General features: G+C 47.7%; 6 non-coding genes across 6 annotated transcripts; all 6 read right to left on the bottom strand.

The window, feature by feature from the left end:
• Positions 1–9293: 9293 nt before the first annotated feature.
• Positions 9294–9376, bottom strand: TRNAL-CAG (transfer RNA leucine (anticodon CAG)). Its single transcript has one exon. It is a non-coding gene; the product is annotated as a tRNA-Leu (tRNA).
• Positions 9377–10091: 715 nt separating this feature from the next.
• Positions 10092–10174, bottom strand: TRNAL-CAG (transfer RNA leucine (anticodon CAG)). Its single transcript has one exon. It is a non-coding gene; the product is annotated as a tRNA-Leu (tRNA).
• Positions 10175–11211: 1037 nt separating this feature from the next.
• TRNAL-CAG (transfer RNA leucine (anticodon CAG)) lies at positions 11212–11294 on the bottom strand. Its single transcript has one exon. It is a non-coding gene; the product is annotated as a tRNA-Leu (tRNA).
• Positions 11295–12499: 1205 nt separating this feature from the next.
• On the bottom strand, positions 12500–12583 carry TRNAL-CAG (transfer RNA leucine (anticodon CAG)). Its single transcript has one exon. It is a non-coding gene; the product is annotated as a tRNA-Leu (tRNA).
• Positions 12584–15702: 3119 nt separating this feature from the next.
• TRNAL-CAG (transfer RNA leucine (anticodon CAG)) lies at positions 15703–15785 on the bottom strand. Its single transcript has one exon. It is a non-coding gene; the product is annotated as a tRNA-Leu (tRNA).
• A 3303-nt stretch (positions 15786–19088) lies between these two features.
• On the bottom strand, positions 19089–19171 carry TRNAL-CAG (transfer RNA leucine (anticodon CAG)). Its single transcript has one exon. It is a non-coding gene; the product is annotated as a tRNA-Leu (tRNA).
• Between the last annotated feature and the right edge of the window lie 2057 nt (positions 19172–21228).

Below are 21228 nucleotides of genomic sequence, written 5' to 3' on the forward strand. Positions count from 1 at the left end.
TGATTCTTGTTGTCCAAAGGGGTCCACAATCCAGGTCAACGGCTCCTCATAAAGGTACTTATCGCTAGTAAAGTAGAACCATGGTATTGTTCATGTTGCGGTACTAATCAAGATTATCGTAGACTCACAGTGTTCCAGACGTTATGGTACTACTCACAAGTATTGCACGTCGTACCGGTACCGCAGACCTATGGTGTTTCTCACATAATGGCGCCACTCATAGGCAGCACAAACCCATGGTGTTCTTCACATAGGTGTACTAATCACAGGCAAAGAAAGCCCGTGGTGTTCCGTATATAGTGATACTCATCACGGGTACTGTAAACCCATAGTGAGCCACACACTATTGCTACTAATCACAAAGCTATTAAGTACCTAACATAGTGGTATTACTCGCAAGTAAAGACGACCTATGGTGTTCCCCGCGTAATGGTACTAATCACAAGTAGTGTCATGGTTTTGATTCAATCACTCCTTGGGCATCCCTTTTAGTCGCCTCTTACGACAAGCAGGGGATACCGTGGTGTATTTTACACCTGCGTCCCCCACAGGGGGTAGATAGAGAGAGAAAGATGAAAAAAGAAGGGATCCGTCAGTTCGAAAGAGGAAGTGCCAGACAAAGAAAGACAAGGGCCACGAAGGGCGTGAAAATTAAAGACTCCCTAGGCCTCGAATGCTATAATATCGTCGGGGCCGTAAAAGAATAAGAGTTGACGAAGAGAGGTCGGACAGGATAGATGAAAGTGAGGAGCCTGGCACAAGTAAGTGGAAGCAATGCCAAAACTCAGGTAAGGACCCCGTGGTCGCCAACTCACGCTCCCAATATGAGAGCCCCTTTGAGTCGCCTCTTATGACAGGCAGTGGATACCGTGGGTGTATTCTTCACCTCCGTTCCCCACTCATAGGGGGTCTCACGGATCTGCCGCTCAGTCAGTTATTGTCTATTCGCCACCATGGAAAGAACCGAACTTACAAAGAAAGAGGCAACTATAATTTTCATAGAGGCTTCGTTGCCCGAGCCGTGGGACACTAAAAATCCGTTTTACTCCTACAGAGTGAAGAAGGCCGAGACGTATGACAGGTATAAAATGGCAGGGAGGGATCCAGTTGTAGGTGGAAATCTTTAAGCAGTTTGGCCTATGCTGACGACTTGGTTTTAATGGCAGATTGTGCCGAAGGCCTGGAGTCTAATATCTTGGATCTGAAAAATAGGTGCAGTGAGTATGGTATGAAAATTAGCCTTTCGAATACTAAATTGATGTCAGTAGGTAAGAAATTCAACATAATTGAATGTCAGATTGGTGATACAAAGCTAGAACAGGTCGATAATTTCAAGTATTTAGGTCGTGTGTTCTCCCAGGATGGTAATATAGTAAGTGAGATTGAATCAAGGTGTAGTAAAGCTAATGCAGTGAGCTCGCAATTGCGAGCAACAGTATTCTGTAAGAAGGAAGTCAGCTCCCAGACGAAACTATCTTTACATCGGTCTGTTTTCAGACCAACTTTGCCTTACGGGAGCGAAAGCTGGGTGGACTCAGGATATCTTATTTATAAGTTAGAAGTAACAGACATGAAAGTAGCGAGAATGATTGCTGGTACAAACAGGTGGGAACAATCTCAGGAGGGTACTCGGAATGAAGAAATAAAGGCTAATTTAGGAATTAACTCGATGGATGAAGCTGGACGCATAAACCAGCTTCGGTGGTGGGGTCATGTGAGGCGAATGGATGAGGATAGGTAACCTAGGAGAATAATGGACTCTGTTATGGGGGGTAAGAGAAGAAGAGGTAGACCAAGACGACGATGGTTAGACTCAGTTTCTAACAATTTAAAGATAAGAGGTATAGAACTAAATGTGGCCACGGGACTAGTTGCAAATCGAGGATTGTGGCGACGTTTAGTATATTCACAGAGGCTTGCAGACTGATCGCTGAAAGGCATAACAGTCTATAATGATGATGTATGTAATGTATCTAGTGAAACATTAAATGCTTACATATTCTGTAAACAGGTGATTATTGACATGAATCTAATTTATTTATTCATTCAATTTACATATTTAAGTACTCATGATGACACAATCATGTTTGCCATTCCACTAGTCCTTCGTTGCTAAAATACGAATAGAAAGCCTCTCGAATTTGTTTAGCGTTGTTAGTAGAAGCAGCATTGCTGTTCCTTAACGGTAGAACAAAGCCCTTGCGTTCATCTCTCACATGCAATGTACCTTCTTGTGATTCTACAGGAACATAGCGTCCTAAATGTTTCTTAAAACATTATGCAAGTAGCAACATGCTAATATGATGATATCCACTTTCTACGGTTGGATCTTGATCGGTTTCTGAAACATCTCAAAGCGTGCTGTCTAAATTCCGAAAAAATTCTCGACCACTCTTCTAGCCCGTTAATGTCTATATTGTAGATCCGCCGCTCTGTATTTAACACAGACAATGAAAATGGCTTCATGAAGTTGTTTTGCAGTTGCAAAGATTCATCTCAAACAAAGACGTAAGGTACTATTTTATCTCTATTGGGAAGCAGCGATGAGGCAGGTATGTTCATCATATTGTTGTTAAAAAGTAGAAATTCGTAATTCGCGTTAACGATTGTCAGCAACACAACACTAAATGTTCCCTTGTAGTTGTAATATCGTGGCGCAGAACCATGCCGTTTTATAATTTGAATATGTTTCCCATCCACAGCTCCAAGACAGTTCGGAAATCGTCCTTTATTACTAGAGATCTGAAAACAAAAATTATGGACTTTATTAGGTTGATAGATGATACATACCAATCAATGAAAACTGACAAAAATAATATAAGGGAAGTCCGTGTAATTTGGGCCACTTAACTCTACACCTCCATAACTATTTTAGCTATTTGCTTTTACGTCGCACCGACACAGATGGGTCTTATGGCGACGATGGGATAGGAAAGGCCTAGGAGTTGGAAGGAAGCGGCCGTGGCCTTGATTAAGGTACAGCCCCAGCATTTGCCTGGTGTGAAAATAGGAAACCACGGAAAACCATCTTCAGGGCTGCTGACAGTGGGGTTCGAACCCACTATCTCCCGGATGCGAGCTCACAGCTGCGCGCCCCTAACCGCACGGCCAACTCTCCCGTTTTTTTTTTCAATATGAACAATAACACTTCACCTAACAAGACGTTAAATGTTGCCTCATCCATTCTCACGTAACTAATGAAATCCTTCACTTCTGATACCGATAATTCTTTCAACAGTAAAGCATTGCATGATCCATGAGCATTTCTCTCCAGATATCACTGCTTGCTCCATTCCTTACGTTTCTTCTTCTTCTCCTTCTCTTTTTCGGACAAAATTAAAGCCGAAGCAGCCAACATACAGCAACCTTCCACCGCATACTGGCTCATTTCCTTAATCACTAACTACAAAACACGTAGCAACCGCATTCACAACGAAATACGCCGAAACTGGCACAAAAACTGAATAAACTGATAGAAAGTATAAAGCTGGCCCACACACACCTTCAATTCAGTTTCTCGTTCAGTTTGTCGCTCAGTTCTTCGGACAGTTTTTCGTTCAGATAAACTGAAGGTGTGTGGGCCCTTTTCAATGTCCAAAGCCCCTGAAAAGATCATACAGCAGCGGCTGGTCCAAATGAGGCGGGAGGGGCTCATAGCAGGAGTTCACAATTATGTACCACTGAAGACGCACATTGCCTTGAGGAAACGCCAACCGATGTATTTAGTTTCACTATTCTCTGTTGCCTTTATTTGCGAGTATAATAATAATATGATAATAATTTCTTGTGGCTATTTCTAACAAGGTGCAGTCCTCTGCCATGTGTAGGTAACTGCGTGTTATTGTCGTGGAGGATAGTGCTGTATGTGGTGTGTGAGTTGCAGGGATGTTGGGGACAGCACAAACACCCAGCCCCCGAGCTAATGGAATTGACCAATGAAGGTTGAAATCCCCGACCCGCCCGGAAATCGAACCCGGGACCCTCTGAACCGAAGGCCAGTACGCCGGCCATTTTCAGCCAACGAGTCCGACATTTGCGAGTAGTACCACTATTTTAGGTACCTACACAATAGGTTTGTGATTAGTAGCAACAGAGGGTGAATCAGTATGTGTTTACAGCACCCGTGATTAGTACTACTATATGCGGAACACCACGGGCTTACGTTGCCTATGATTAGTACCATTGTGAGAAACACCACGGGTCTGCGCGTTGCCCGTGATTAGTACCACTACTGTATATGAGCGTCACCCTAGGTCTGTGTTAGCTGTGATTAGTACTCACTATGTGAGGAACACCACGGGACAGTACGAGTCCGAGCGATTAGTACACCTATGTGAGAAACACCATAGTCTGTGTTACCTGTGCGTATTACATTACCCGTGAATAGTACCACAATGTGTGGAACACCGTTAGTCTACGTTACTTATGATTAGTACCGCTACATGATAAATACCTACCATGGTCCTTACCTTCGTAGCGATAAGTACCATTTGCTAAATGACTTCCCAACTCTGAAAAGAACCAAAGGAAAGCAGCACGATTTGTTCTGAGTGATTTCCGACAAAAGAGTAGTGTTACGAAAAGGTTGCAATCTTTGAGCTGGGAAGACTTGGAAGTAAGGAAACGAGCTACTCGACTAAACGGTATGTTTCGGAGAGTCAGTGCAAAGATGGAATGGAATGGCAAATAAGTCTGAATAGAGTTTTTGAAAGTACGAAAGTTCATAGCATGAAGTTTAATTTGGAATTCAAGAGGACAAATGGGAGCAATTATGCGTTTACAGGAAGAGGAATTAGAGATTGGAAAAGTTAACCAAGGAAGATGGTCGATAAATTTCCAACTTCTTTGACATGATTTAAGACTAGGTAAACAGCTGATAGGGAATCGGCCTCCAGAGAGACAGACTTAAATGCAGATCAGTGGTTATTTATTTATTTATTTATTTATTTATTTATTTATTTATTTATTTATTTATTTATTTATTTATTTATTTATTTATTTATTTATTTATTTATTTATTGGTGTATCCTCTGTATCTTTTACTGCCATTCATCTCTGCGAGATGGCATTCATGTTGCAATTGTACAAAACCTATTTTACGGAAGAGCTAGTGAAATGCTTAGTTCCTTTTGAATTCTCTATTTCTGTATTTCTCGTTATCTGTTACCGTTGGTCAGTCTATTTAAGAATTTCTCATTATCTATAGATAGCTGGTAAAACAGCTCGTGCTTTGGACGATCCTCATATCTGGGAGCAATGCGTCATAATAATACTGAAGATGAGTTGGTGATAAGATTAACACGATCATTACTGCAATATACAGTAAGTGAGAAGTTTCCCTTAACATTACGGTAGGCTACTCAGTACACATAAAAGTGTGAACAAAATATTTAGATGTAATAATCGAGTCATATACCCCCTGTGGGTGGGGGCGGTAGAATAACACCCACGGTATCCCCTGCCTGTCGTAAGAGGCGACTAAAAGGGGCCCCAGGGGCTCTGAACTTTGGAGCGTGGGTTGCGACCACAGGTCCCTTAGCTGAGTCCTGGCATTGCTTCCACTTACTTGTGCCAGGCTCCTCACTTTCATCTGTCCTATTCGACCTCTCTTGGTCAACTCTTGTTCTTTTCCGACCCCAACGCTATTAGGTTTGTGAGGGCTAGGGAGTCTTTCATTTTCACGCCCTTCGTAGCCCTTGTCTTTCTTTGACCGATATCTTCATTTTTCGAAGTGTCGGATCCCTTCCACATTTCCCTCTGATTAGTGTTATGTAGAGGATGGTTGCCTACTTGTATTTCCTCTTAAAACAATAATCACCACCACCACCACCTAATCGAGTCATATGTTAACATTATAACTGTTTTGACCACTGCAAACATCCCCATGGCGTTCCGAATTCCTCTGCATCCGAGTGTGACGAGAAGAATGCCAGGCCAAATAATCTTTCTACCGAGCTCGATAGCTGCAGTCGCTTAAGGGCGACCAGTATCCAGTAATCGGGAGATAGTGGGTTCGAGTCCCACTGTCGGCAGCCCTGAAGATGGTTTTCCGTTGTTCCCCATTTTCACACCAGGCAAATGCCGGGGTTGTACCTTAATTAAGGCCACGGCCAATTCCTTCCACTTCCTAGGCCTTTCCTATCCCATCGTCGCCATAAGACCTATCTGTGTCGGTGCGACGTAAAGCAAATAGCACTTACCTTCAGTAGCAGCAGAGGTCGTGAACGATACCCAATGGCGATATGACGCTGGACATTGATTGCATGCTTGTAACATCGCTCACCACGATCGCCTAATGCAAAGCATATACAACCATCATTGCAGTCTAAGTTAAAGATTCGCATTTCACTAATTAATAAACGACGGTCAGTTCGTTACTATGTAATTAATGTATTTTAAAACCCATTCTCAATAAAAACAGACACACACACACATCAATCGTTAAGTACAGTATAATTATCAACGAATCACAACTGATCTGCGTTTAGATTTACCAGCTCCTTCCAATATATCTGCTTGATGAAATTTCGGCTCTCTCCTCGGATTATGCTTAATAATCCAAATTGCCACCGGTCCTTTCTTAGCTATAGACTATACTGTAAATGTAGATCTAGCTTTTTCTAGTGTAGCTCATATTTGTCGTGATGTCAACTACAGTTGATTATTACGCACCTTACATGCAAATGGAGTATCTTTCTTTTTTATCTACCTGTACCTTCATGTAGGTCGTGGGATATATTATGGTTCGTTCGTAATCTGTTTACCCTCCAGGGTCGGTTTTTCCGTCGGACTCAGCGAGGGATCCCACCTCTACCGCCTCAAGGGCAGTGTCATGGAGCTTCAGACTCTGGGTCTGAGGATACAACTGGGGAGGATTACCAGTACCTCGCCCATGTGGCCTCACCTGCTATGCTGAACAGGGGCCTTGCGGGAGGATGGGAAGATTGGAAAGGATAGACAAGGAAGAGGGAAGGAAGCGACCGTGGCCTTAAGTTAGGTACCATCCCGGCATTTGCCTGGAGGAGAAGTGGGAAACCACGGAAAACCACTGCCAGGATGGCTGAGGAGGGAATCGAACCCCTCTCCCTACTCAGTTGACCTCCCGAGGCTGAGTGGACTCCGTTCCAGCCCTCGTACCACTTTTCAAATTTCGTGGCAAAGCCGGGAATCGAACCCGGGCCTCTGGGGGTGGCAGCTAATCACACTAACCACTACACCACGGAGGCGGACATTATGGTTCGTACAACTACGTACACACTTGATCTACAGGTGTTACAGAATGAGGTTCGGCCTACAGGTGGCCACGGCTGGTCCGTGGTTCGACGGCTCTGCACTCCGATCGACCAACCGAGCAGAGGAGGGGTGGCCGCGGCTCTGCCGTGGATCTACGCCTCTGCATTCGGGAGACGGACAGTGATTGGTCCCACTGTCAGCTGTCCTAAGAATGGTTTTCCGTGGTTTTCCATTTTCCTGAACTATGGCGAAGGCGGGGACAATTTCTAGCATGGGCAACGGCCGGCAAATCCCTCAACTTCTCCAAACATCTCCTTCACCGTATACATCTCCCTGGCCTGAGAGCGTGGTGGTGGTGATTACTGTTTTAAGAGGAAGTACAACTAGGCAACCATCCTCTATACGACACTAATCAGAGAGATAAAATGGAAATGATCCGACACTTCGAAAAATGAAGGTATCAGCCAAAGAAAGACAAGCGCGTGAAAATGAAAGACTCCCTAGCCCTCGGAAACCTAATACCGTCGGGGTCGGAAAAGAACAAGAGCTGACCAAGCGAGGTCGGATAGGATAGATAAAAGTGAGAAGCCTGGCACAAGTAAATGGAAGCATTGCCAGGACTCAACTAAGGGCCCCGTGGTCGCCAAACCACGCTCCAAAGTTCAGAGCCCTTGGGGCCCTTTCAGTAGCCTCTTACGACAGGCAGGGGGTACCGTGTGTATTATTCTACCGCCCCCACCCACAGGGGGTGCCCTGAGAGACGGCGTTACCGTCTAGGTCTATGAGGCCCGTCGTCCCCTTCACGGAATGAAAAGGTTTCAATAGTAGTAGTAGTAGTAGTAGTAGTAGTAGTAGTAGTAGTAGTAGTAGTAGCTCAAGTGGCAGAATCCCTATCAGTTGTTTACCTAGTCTTTTCTTAAATAATGTCAAAGACGTTGGGAAATTTATCGAACATCTGTCTTGGTAGATCACGCCAATCCCGAAAATTCCTCTTCCTATTATTAGTATGCATTGCTTCTTCCTTTCTTTCTTTTTTCTTTCTTAATCTGTTTACACTTCAGGGTTGATTTTTACCTCGGGCTCAGCGAGGGATCCTACCTTTACCGCCTCAAGGGCAATGTCATGGAGCGTTAAACATTTGGTCGGTGATACAACTGGGGAACAGGACCACTACCTCGCCCAGGCGGCCGCACCTGCTATTTTGAACAGGGGCCTTGTGGGGGAGGGGGGAGGGGAGATTGGAAATAATAGACAAGAAAGAGGGAAGGAAGTGGCCGTGGCCTTAAGTTAGGTACCATCCCGGCATTTGCCTGGAGGAAAAGTGGGAAACGACGGAAAACCACTTCGAGGATGGATGAGGTAGGAATCGAACCCCCTCTACTCACTTGACCTCCCGAGGCTGAGTGGATCCCACTCCAGTCCTCGTACCACTTTCCAAATTTCGTGCCATAGCCGGGAATCGAACCCGGGTCTCCGGGATGACAGCTAATCACACAAATCACTACACCACAGAGGCGGACTAAACTATTTTTTAACTTCATAAAAACGACCGCAATGAAAGTAGCTTCTCATTTGACACAGACGCAAGATCTTCTATGTTACAACGCTAAGCATGGGTAGAGGGACTGGCTCCTTGGCCGAATGGTTAGCGGTCAGTTCAGAGGGCCCCGGGTTCGATTGTCGGCCGGGACGGAGGTTTTGTTCGCTCAGGGATTGAGTAGATGAGTTTGCCTTAATACACTTCTCTTCACTACCACTGCTTCACTGCTATTCTGAACAGGGGCCTTGTGAGGTGAGGGGGGGTTGGGGAGATTGGAAGGAATAGACAAGAAAGAGGGAAGGAAGCGGCCGTGGCCCTAAGTTAGGTACCATCGCGGCAGTTGCCTGGAGGAAAAAAGGAAAAGAGCGGAACCACTACCACACACCACAGAGACTCCCAATGGTGAATAAATCCGATCGCAGAGTGTTGGCGTCATTGGAAGCATCTTGATAACAGACGTTTGTTGTCACAAGAACTATTACTACCATTTCATTCAGCAATGCTCTGTAGGAAAATACTTTGTCAGAAGTGGGATTCGAACCCACGCCCACAGAGTGGACTGCGACCTGAACGCAGCGCCTTAGACCGCTCGGCCATCCTGACACGGTAGCTAGTGTTATCAGCACGGCTTAAGATCAGTACGTCGGCCCAGGATTTAATAATGCACCGTAAAACGGAGCCAAATCTGCATCAAGTGCCCACCCCAATAATGTAGGTAAATGAAACACTCCCTAAGCCTTGGAGTTTACAATACCGTCAGGGTCGGAAGATAACAAGAGTTGACCAAAAGAGGTCAGGTATGAAAGGTCACAGAGAGGAGGCGGCATAAGTAAGTGGAAACAATGCCACACTCAGCTAGGGGAGCCGCGGTTGCCAACCAACGCTCCCAATTTGGAAGCCCCTGGTCCCTCTTTTAGTCGTCTCTTCCGACGTGCACGGGATACCGTGGATGCATTCTACTGTTCCCAACCACAAGGGTTCCCCAGTGATAGAGGGAGAACTGTAGTTCCTTCATTCATTCATACTTATAAGATATGTTGTTAGCCAATGTATTTTGGCCACCACCGTGATGACCGGCTGCCGCAACTGAATAGCTCACGTCACACCAGTGGGCCTTTTATGGAAGGGAATCAAAACACGGCCTCGATTATTTCTGTACCTCTGTTCGCGACAGGAGGCGCAGCAAGCAGAGTCCTATTTTTGTTAAGAATGATATGACAGAACATATTCTCATTGGAAGCATCTTGATAACAGACGTTTGTTGTCACAAGAACTATTACTACTATTTCATTCCGCAATGCTCTGTAGGAAAATACTTTGTCAGAAGTGGGATTCGAACCCACGCCCACAGAGTGGACTGCGACCTGAACGCAGCGCCTTAGACCGCTCGGCCATCCTGACACGGTAGCTAGTGTTATCAGCATGGCTTAAGATCAGTACGTCGGCCCAGGATTTAATACTGTAATATTGATATGCGGCAGACGATTAATATCCTATTTAGTGCTTGTGACGAAGAGAACTTCCAGTACCAGCTCGATCTAAATACTACTTGAAATTTAAATAGGAAACATGCCTCGGGTGGTCACCTGAGTAGAGGTGGGTTCGATTCCCACCTCAGACATCCTCGAAGTGGTTTTCTGTGGTTAATCACTTCTCCTCCAAGCAAATGCCGGGATGGTACCTAACGTAAGGCCACGGCCGCTTAATTTCCTCTTCCTTACTATCCCTTCCAATCTTCCCAACCCCAACCTAGGCCCCTGTCAAGCAAAGCAGCTGAGGCCACCTGGGCGAGATACTGGTAATCCTCCCCAGTTGTATCCCACGACCCAATGTCTCACGCTCCAGGACACTGCCTTTGAGGCGGTACAGGTGGAATCCCTCGCTGAGTCCGAGGGAAAAGCCAACCGTGGAGGGTAAACAGATAAAGAAAGAAAGAAAGAAAGAAAGACAGAAAGAAAGAAAGAAAGAAAGAAAGAAAGAAAGAAGTATAGGAAAAATGCTCCATTATAATTCTTTCTTTCCTTCTTTCTTCCTTTCTTAATCCGTTTACCCTCCACGGTTGGTTTCTCTCTCGGACTCAGCGAGGGATCTCCCTCTACCGCCCGAAGGGCAATGTCCTGGAGCGTGAGACTTTGAGTCGGGGAGATGAAAACTACAGAGGATGACCTGTTCCTCGCTCAGGCGGCTTCACCTGCTATGCTGAAAAGGGATCTCATGTGAGGATGGGAAGTTTGAAAGGGATAGACAAGGTAGAAGGAAGGCGGCCGTGGCCTTAAGTTTGGTGTCGTCATGACATTTGCTTGGAGGAGAAGTGAGAAACCAGAGAACCATCGAGAATGGCTGAGGTGGGAATCGAACCCCTCCCTATTCATTTGACCTCCCGAGGTTGAGTTGACTCACTTACTAAGAAATGGAGAAATAAAGCAGATAAAAACTTTTGTCAGAAGTGGGATTCGAACCCACGCCCACAGAGTGGACTGCGACCTGAACGCAGCGCCTTAGACCTCTCGGCCATCCTGACACGGTGGCTAGTGTCGGCCCAGGATTTAATAATGTACTATTGATATGCGGCAGACGATTAATATCCTATGTAGTGCTTGTGACAAAGAGAACTTCCAGTACCAGCTCGATCTAAATCGTAAAGTAATCTGTTTACCCTCCAGGGTCGGTTTTTCCCTCGGACTCCCACCTCTACAGCCTCAAGGGCAGTGTCCTGGAGCGTGAGACTTTGAGTCGCAGAGATGAAAACTAAGGAGGAGGACCAGTTCCACGCTCAGGCGGCTTCACCTGCTATGCTGAACAGAGATCTCGTGTGAGAATAGTAAGTTTGGAAGGGATAGACAAGGAAGAGGAAGTCATAAAGTTACGTACCATCTTGGCATTTGCTTGGAGGAAAAGTGGGAAACCAGAGAAAACCACTTCGAGAATGGCTGAGGTGGGAATCGAACCCCTCTCTACTCATTTGACCTCCCGAGGCAGAGTGGACTCCGTTAACAAGAATTAGTCTTCTTCTTCCTCTTAATGTATTTACCTTCCAGGGTTGCTTTTTCCTCGGACTCAGCGAGGGATTCCACCTCTACCGCCTGAAGGGCAGTCTCCTAGAGCGTGTGACTTGAGTCGTGGAGGTGAAAACTGAGGAGGAGGACCAGTACCTCGCTCAGGCGGCTTCACCTGCTCTGCAGAACAAGGGGTATCGTTTGAGGATGGGAAGATTGCAAGGAATAGACAAGGAAGAGGGAAGGAAATTGTCTTGGTCTTTTTTTTTTTTTTTTGCTTTTGCTTTTGCTTTTCGTCGCACCGACCAATACGATGATGGAACAGGAAAGGGCTAGAAATGGGAAGGAAGCGGCCATGGTACAGCCAGCATTTGCCTGGTGTGAAAATGGGAAAGGACGGAAAACTACCTTCACGGCTGCCGAGAGTGGGGCTCAAACCCAGTATCTCCCGAATACTGGATACTGGCCGCACTTAAGCGACTGCAGCTATCGAGCTCGGAAAACCACTTCCAGGATGGCTGAGGTGGGAATCGAGTCCACCTCTACTCATTTGACCTCCCGAGGCCGAGTGGACCCCATTCCAGCTCTCATACCACTTTTCAAATTTCGTGACAGGGACGGGAATCGAACCCGGGCCTCCGGGACTGTTTCTAGAATCACACTAATATCTAACTGTTACTACTACTTACTTCGGGCAATGCTCTGTAGAAATCAGGCAGATAAAATGTCTTGTTAGAAGTGGGATTCGAACCCACGCCCACAGAGTGCACTGCGACCTGAACGCAGCGCCTTTAGACCGCTCGGCCATCCTGACACAACGAGCCATTCTATCAGTAGGGCTTAAGATGCTTACATAGGCCTAGGATTTATTGAAAATGGAAATCTACAATCTGTTTTCCAGTCTTTGACTGGGTCAGGGATGTAATTGTATGTAGGGTATTCAGCCCAAAGGCTGGTTTGATCCTCTACAACTCCACCAAACAGCTGTCATAGATAGCCTAGGTGTTACTGAAGAGGCATACAAGGGAAATGAGGAGTGATGTAGTTTCTCGTTGCTTTCCTCATTGAGTCAGAAGTTGCCATTACATAACAGTCTGCCATGCCCACTGAAATGCACGCACAAACCGACACTATGAGCGATAATTTCACACCATTCATAACAGAGACTGGCTGCGTAAGGAACGGTGTTTCTAGAATCGCGCATACCTCGGTCACTTTCATATTGTCAAAGACAAGGATGAGACTGAGATAGGGCAATGAAAGTAACAAATGCATTCTAGCCCATACCAGAAGACATAGCGTACTGTAAACACTACATCCTGCCAGCAAAGGCATAGATGTAATTAATGCACCATATACAGGCTATTACTATAATGGGGTCCGCCTCTTTGGTGTAGTGGTTAGTGTGATTAGCTACAACCCCCGGAGGCCCGGGTTCGATTCACGGCTCTGCCACGAAAATTGAACAGTGGTGCGAGGGCTGGAACGGGGTTCACTCAGCCTCGGGAGGTCAACTGAGTAGAAGTGGGTTCGATTCCCACCCTAGCCATCCTTGAAGTGGTTTTCTCTGGTTTCCCACTCCTCCTCCAGGCAAATGACGGGATGGTACCTAACCCAAGGCCGCGGGCGCTTCCTTCCCTCTTCCTTGTCTAGCCCTTCCAATCTTCCCATCCCCCACTAAGGCCCCTAGCAGTTGAGGCCGCCTGGGCGAGGTACTGGTCATTCTCCCCAGTTGTATCCAAAGACCCAATGTCTCACGCTCCAGGACACTGCCCTTGAGGCGGTAGAGGTGGGAACCCTCTCTGCGTCCGAGGGAAAAACCAACCCTGGAGGGTAAGCAGATAAAGAAAGAAAGAATGATGGTGGTTTTAAGAGAAAGTTCCACTAGGTAACCATCCTCTATATATCAGTAATCGGAGAGGAAAAACGGAAGGGTCCCGATACTTTGAAAAATGAAGGTATCGGCCAAAAGAAGACAAGGGCCACGAAGGGCGATAAAATGAAAGACTCGCTAGACCTCGACTGCTCTAATACAGTCGGGGTCGGAAAATAACAAGAGTTGACCAAGGGAGGTCGGATAGGATAGATGAAAGTGAGGCACAAGTAAGTGGAAGCAATGCCAGGACTCGGCTGAGGGCCCAATGGTTGCCAACCCATGCTTCCAAGTTAAGAGCCTTTAGGGCCCCTTTTAGTTGACTCCTATGACAGGCAGGGGATACCGTGAGTGTTATTGTACCGCCTCCACTTACAGGGGGATGATTGTTAACGCGGCAGACTATTCATATCTTATTTAGTGCTTGCGACAAAGAGAGCTTGCAGCACTCGCTCAATCCAGATACTATTAGTAATTTAAATTGGAAACATGCTCCATGTCCGCCTCTTTGGTGAAGTGGTTAGTGTGATTAGCTGCCACCCCCGGAGGCCTTGGATCGATTCCCGGCTCTGCCACGAAATTTGAAAAATGGTGCGAGGGCTGGAACGGGGTCCACTCACCTTCGGGAGGTCAAATGAGTAGAGATGGGTTCAATTAAAATCTCGGCCGTCTTGAAAGTGGTATTCCGTGGTTTCCCACTTCTCTTCCAGGCCACGGGCGCCTCCTTCCCTCTTCCTTTTCTATCCCTTTCAATTTTCCCATCCCCTCACAAGGCAGAGCATAGCAGGTGAGGCCGCCTGGGCGACGTACTTGGCATTCGCCCCAGTTGTATCCCCAGACCCAATGTCTCTCTCCAGGACGCTGCCCTTGAAGCGGTAGAGGTGGGATCCCTCACATATTAATGGAGCATTTCTCCTATACTTTCTTTCTTTCTTTTTTTCTTTCTTTCTTTCTTTCTTTCTTTCCTTCTTTCTTTCTTTCTTTTTTTCTTAATCCGTTTACACTCCATGGTTGGTTTCTCCCTCGGACTCAGCGAGGGATCCCCCTCTACCGCCCGAAGGGCAATGTCCTGGAGTGTGCGACTTGAGTCGGGGAGAAGAAAACTAAGGAGGAGGACCAGTTCCTCGCTCAGGCGGCTTCACCTGCTATGCTGAACAGGAATCTCGTGTGAGAATGGGAAGTTTGGAAGGGATAGACACGGAAGAGGAAGTCCTTAAGTTACGTACCATCTTGGCATTTGCTTGGAGGAAAAGTGGGAAACCAGAGAAAACCACTTCGAGAATGGCTGAGGTGGGAATCGAACCCCTCTCTACGCATTTGACCTCCTGAGGCTGAGTGGACTCCGTTAACAAGAATTAGTCTTCTTTTTCTTAATCTATTTACCTTCCAGGGTTGGTTTTTCCTCGGACTCAGCGAGGGATTCCACCTCTACCGCCTGAAGGGCAGTGTCCTGGAGCGTGAGACTTGAGTCGTGGAGGTGAAAACTGAGAAGAGGACCAGTACCTCTCTCAGGCGGCTTAACCTGCTCTGCAGAACAGGGGTATCGTGTGAGGATGGAAAGATTGGAAAGAATAGATAAGGAAAAGGGAAGGAAGTTGTCTTGGTCTTTTTTCTTTTTGCTTTGCGTCGCTCCGACCAATACGACGATGGGACAGGAGAGGGATAGAAATGGGACGGAAGCGGCCGTGGTACAGCCAGCATTTGCCTGGTATGAAAATGGGAAACCACGGAAAACCATTTTCACGGCTGCCGTGAGTGGAGCTCGAACCCACTATCTCCCGAATACTGGATACCGGTTGCACTTAAGCGACTGCAGCTATCGAGCTCGGAAAAACACTTCCAGGATGGCTGAGGTGGGAATCGAGTCCACCTCTACTCATTTGACCTCCCGAGGCCGAGTGGACCTCATTCCAGCTCTCATACCACTTTTCAAATTTCATGGCAGGACGGGGAATCGAACCCGGGCCCCCGGGGGTGTTTCTAGAATCACACTAATATCTAACCGTTACTGCTACTTACTTCGGGTAATGCTCTGTAGAAATAAGGCAGATAAAATGTCTTGTCAGAAGTGGGATTCGAACCCACGCCCACAGAGTGGACTGCGACCTGAACGCAGCGCCTTAGACCGCTCGGCCATCCTGACACAACGAGCCATTCTATCAGTAGGGATTAAGATGCTTACATCGGCCCAGGATTTATTGAAAATGGAAACCTATAATCTGTTTTCCAGTCTTTGACTGGGTAAGGGTTGTAATTGTATGTAGTGTATTCAGCCCAAAGGCTGCTTTGATCCTCTACAACTCCACCAAACAGCTGTCATAGATAGCTAGGTGTCACTGTAGAGGGGTAAGGTAAGGGTTATTCTGCCCGATGGCAGGTCCGAACCCCCGCAGAGGTGTTCCTGAGCCCGAGTTTACGTGCGGTAGGGTGGCCAGTTCCTTTCCGCTCCTCCATTCCCTTACCCCCCACCAACAGCGCGTGGCAACCCATCCAACTCCTGACCACGCCCAATGTTGCTTAACTTCGGAGATCTCACGGGATGCGGTGTTTCAACACGGCTACGGCCATTGGCTCACTGAAGAGGCATACTAGGGAAATGAGGACCGAACTCGATAGCTGCAGTCGCTTAAGTGCGGCCAGTATCCAGTATTCGCGAGATAGTAGGTTCGAACCCCACTGTCGGTAGCCCTGAAAATGGTTTTCCGTGGTTTCCCATTTTCACACCAGGCAAATGCTGGGGCTGTACCTTAACTAAGGCCACAGACGCTTCCTTCCCACTCCTAGCCCTTTCCTGTCCCATCGTCGCCGTAACACCTATCTGTGTCGGTGCGACGTAAAACAACTAGCAAAAAAAAAGGGAAATGAGGAGTGATGTAGTTTGCCGTTGCTTTCCTCACTGAGTCAGAAGTTGCCGTTACATAACAGTCTGCCATGCCCACTTTAATGCATGCACCAACCGACATTATGAGCGATATTTTAACACCATTCATAACAGGGACTGGCTGCATAAGGAACAGTGTTTCTAGAATCGCTCATACCACGGTCACTTTCATATTGTCAAAGACAAGGATGAGACTAAGATAGGGCAATGAAAGTAACAAATGCATTCTAGCCCATACCAGAAGACATAGTGCACTGTAAATACTACATCCTGCCAGCAAAAGCATAGATGTAATTAATGAACCATATACAGGCTATTATTATAATGGGGTCCGCCTCTGGGGTTTAGTGGTTAGTGTGATTAGCTGCCACTCCCGGAGGCCCGGGTTCGATTCTCGGCTCTGCCACGAAATTTGAAAAGTGGTACGAGGGCTGGAACGGGCTCCACTCAGCCTCAGGAGGTCAACTGAGTAGAGGTGGGTTCGATTCCCACCCCAGCCATCCTGGAAGCGGTTTTCCGTGGTTTCCCACTTCTCCTCCAGGCAAATGCCGGGATGGTACCTAACTTACGGCCACGGGCGCTTCCTTTCCCTCTTCCTTGTCCATCCCTTCCAATCTTCCCATCCCCCACTAAGGCCCCTAGCAGTTGAGGCCGCCTGGGCGAGGTACTGGTCATTCTCCCCAGTTGTATCCCCCGACCCAATGTCTCACGCTGCAGGACACTGTCCTTGAGGCGGTAGAGATGGGATCCCTCGCTGCGTCCGAGGGAAAAACCAACCCTGGAGGGTAAGCAGATTAAGAAAGAAAGAATGATGGAGGTTTTAAGAGAAAATTCAACTAGATAACCATCCTCTATATATCAGTAATGGGAGAGGAAAAAAGGAAGACAAGGGCCACGAAGGGCGATAAAATGAAAAGACACCCTAGACCTCGACTGCTCTAATACAGTCGGGGTCGGAAAAGAACAAGAGTTGACCAAGGGAGGTCGCATAGGGTAGATGAAAGTGAGGCACAAGTAATTGGAAGCAATGCTAGGACTCGGCTGAGGGCCCAGTGGTTGCCAACCCATGCTCCCAAGTTAAGAGCCTTTAGGGCCCCTTTTAGTTGACTCCTACGACAGGCAGGGGATACCGTGAATGTTATTGCACCGCCTCCACCTATAGGGGGATGATTGTTAACGCGGCAGACTATTCATATCTTATTTAGTGCTTGCGACAAAGAGAGCTTGCAGCACTCGCTCAATCCAGATACTATCAGTAATTTAAATTGGAAACATGCTCCATGTCCGCCTTTGTGGTGAAGTGGTTAGTGTGATTAGCTGCCACCCCCGGAGCCTGGGTTCAATTCCCGGCTCTGCCACGAAATTTGAAAAGTGGTACGAGGGCTGGAACGTGGTCCACTCACCCTCGGGAGGTCAAATGAGTAGAGATGGGTTCAATTCCAATCTCGGCCGTCTTGAAAGAGGTTTCACGTGGTTTCCCACTTCTCCTCCAGGCCACGGGCGCTTCCTTCCCTCTTCCTTGTCTATCCCTTTCAAATTCCCATCCCCTCACAAGGCATAGCATAGCATATGAGGCCGGTTGGGGGACTACTGGGCATTCTCCCCAGTTGTATCCCCCGGCCCAATGTCTCTCCCCAGGACACTGCCCTTGAGGCGGTAGGGGTGGAATCACTCGCTGAGTCCGAGGGACAAACCAACCCTGGAGGGTAAACTGATTAAGTAAGTAAGTAATATGCTGGATTATTATTATTATTATTTATTTATTTCTTCAGACTTTGGGGCGGGGATACTACTGGGGAGGTGACCAGTACATCGACCAGGCGGCCTCACCTGCTATGCTAAACAGGGGCCTTGCGAGGGTATGGAATGTTTGGAAAGGACAGACATGGAAGAGGGAAGGAAGCGGCCGTAGCCTTAAGTCAGGTACCATCCCGGCATTTGCCCGGAGGAGAAGTGGGAAATCACAAAAACCACTTCCAGGATGGCTGAGTTGGGAATCGAACACACCTCTACTCAGTTGACCTCCCGAGGCTGAGTGAACCCCGTTCCAGCCCTCATACCACTGTGCACATTTCGTGGCAGAGCCGGGAATCGAGCTTGGGCCTCCGGGGGTAGCGGCTAATCACACTAACCACTACACCACAGAGGCGGACATTAATTAATTATTAATTAATTAATTAATTAACACGTTTACACTCCATGGTTAGCTTTCCCTCGGATTCAACGAGGAATTCCACCCCTACCGCCTGAAGGACTATGTGCTGGAGCGTGAGAAGATGAAAACTGGGCTGGAGGAACAGTACCTCGCCCAGGTGTCCTCACTTGCTATGCTGAAATGGAATCTCTTCAGAGGATGGGAAGATTGGAAGGGGTAGACAAGGTAGAAGGAAGGCGGCCGTGGCCTTAAGTTTGGTGTCTTCTTGACATTTGCTTCGAGGAGAAGTGAGAAACCAGAGTACCACTTCGAGAATGGCTGAGGTGGGAATCGAAATCCCACCCCCACCCCTCGAGGTTGAGTTGACTTAGTTACTAAGAAATAGAGGAAAAAAGCAGATAAAAACTTGTTGTCAGAAGTGGGATTCGAACCCACGCCCACAGAGTGGACTGCGACCTGAACGCAGCGCCTTAGACCGCTCGGCCATCCTGACACTTTAGCTAAGGTTATCAGCACGGCTTAAGATCAGTACGTCGGCCCAGGATTTAATGATGTAATATTGATATGCGGAAGACGATTAATATCCTATTTAGTGCTTGGGACAATGAGAACTTCCAGTACCAGCTCGATCTAAATACTAATTGAAATTTAAATAGGAAACATGCCGCCGCCTCTGTAGTGTAGTGGTTAGCGTGATTAGCTGCCACCCCCGGAGGTCCGGGTTCGATTCCCGGCTCTGCCACGAAATTTGAAAAGTGGTACGAGGGCTGGAACGGGGTCCACTCAGCCTCGGGAGGTCAACTGAGTAGAGGTGGGTTCGATTCCCACCTCAGCCATCCTCGAAGTGGTTTTCCGTGGTTTCCCACTTCACCTCCAGGCGAATGCCGGGATGGTACCTAACTTAAGGCCACGGCCGCTTCCTTCCCTCATCCTTGCCTATCCCTTCCAATCTTCCCATCCCCCTACACGCCTGGGCGAGGTACTGGTCATACTCCCCAGCTGTATCCCCCGACCAAGAGTCTGAAGCTCCAGGACACTGCCCTTGAGGCGGTAGAGGTGGGATCCCTCGCTGAGTCCGAGGGAAAAAGCCGAACCTGGAGGGTAAACAGATGATGATGATGAACATGCCTCGGGAGGTCAACTGTGTAGAGGTGTGTTCGATTCCCACCTGAGGCATCCTCGAAGAGGTTTTCCGTGGTTTCCCACTTCTCCTCCATGCAAATGCCGGGATGATACCTAACTTAAGGCCACGGCCGCTTCCTTCCCTCTTCCTTGCTATCCTTTCCAATCTTCATTTTCCAATCTTCCCAACGTAGGCCCCTGTTCAGCATAGCTGGTGAGGCCACCTGAGCGAGATGCTGGTCATCCTTCCCAGTGTCTTCCCATTAATATTCTTTCTTTACCCTCCACGGTTGGTTTCTCCCTCGGACTCAGCGAGGGATCCCCCTGTGGGTGGCGGTGGTAGAATAACACCCACGGTATTCCCTGAATGTCGTAAGATGCGACTAAAAGGGGCCTCAGGGGCTCTGAACTTTGGAGCGTGGGTTGGCGACCACGGGGCCCTTAGCTGAGTCCTGACATTGATTCCACTTACTTGTGCCAGGCTCCTCGCTTTCATCTATCCTATCCGACCTCCCTTGGTCAACTCTTGTCCTTTTCCGACCCCGACGCTATTAGGTTTGCGAAGGCTAGGGAGTCTTTCATTTTCACGCCCTTCGTGGCCCTTTCTTCCTTTCGCCGATATCTTCATTTTTCGAATTGTTGGACCCCTTCCAATTTTTCTCTCTGATTAGTGTTATATAGAGGATGGTTGCCTAGTTGTACTTCCTTTTAAAACACTAATCACCACCACCACCACCACTCAGCGAGGGATCCCAATCTACCGCCTGAAGGGCAATGTCCTGGAGCGTGCGACTTGAGTCGGGGAGATGAAAACTAAGGAGGAGGACCAGTTCCTCGCTCAGGCGGCTTCACCTGCTATGCTGAACAGGAATCTCGTGTGAGAATGGGAAGTTTGGAAGGGATAGACACGGAAGAGGAAGTCCTTAAGTTACGTACCATCTTGGCATTTGCTTGGAGGAAAAGTGGGAAACCACGGAAAACCACTTCGGGAATGGCTGAGGTGGGAATCGAACACCTCTCTACTCAGTTGACCTCCCGAGGCTGAGTGGACTCCGTTAACAAGAATTAGTCTTCTTCTTCTTAATCTATTTACCTTCCAGGGTTGGTTTTTCCTCGGACTCAGCGAGGGATTCCACCTCTACCGCCTGAAGGGCAGTGTCCTGGAGCGTGTGACTTGAGTCGTGGAGGTGAAAACTGAGGAGGAGGACCAGTACCTCGCTCAGGCGGCTTCAGCTGCTCTGCAGAACAGGGATCTCGTGTGAGGATGGGAAGATTGGAAAGAATAGACAAGGAAGAGGGAAGGAAGTTGTCTTGGTCTTTTTTCTTTTTGCTTTGCGTCGCACCGACCAATACGACGATGGGACAGGAAAGGGCTAGAAATAGGACGGAAGCGGCCGTGGTACAACCAGCATTTGCCTGGTGTGAAAA

Source organism: Anabrus simplex, chromosome 4 (genome assembly GCF_040414725.1).
Source record: "Anabrus simplex isolate iqAnaSimp1 chromosome 4, ASM4041472v1, whole genome shotgun sequence".
NCBI lineage: Eukaryota > Metazoa > Arthropoda > Insecta > Orthoptera > Tettigoniidae > Anabrus > Anabrus simplex.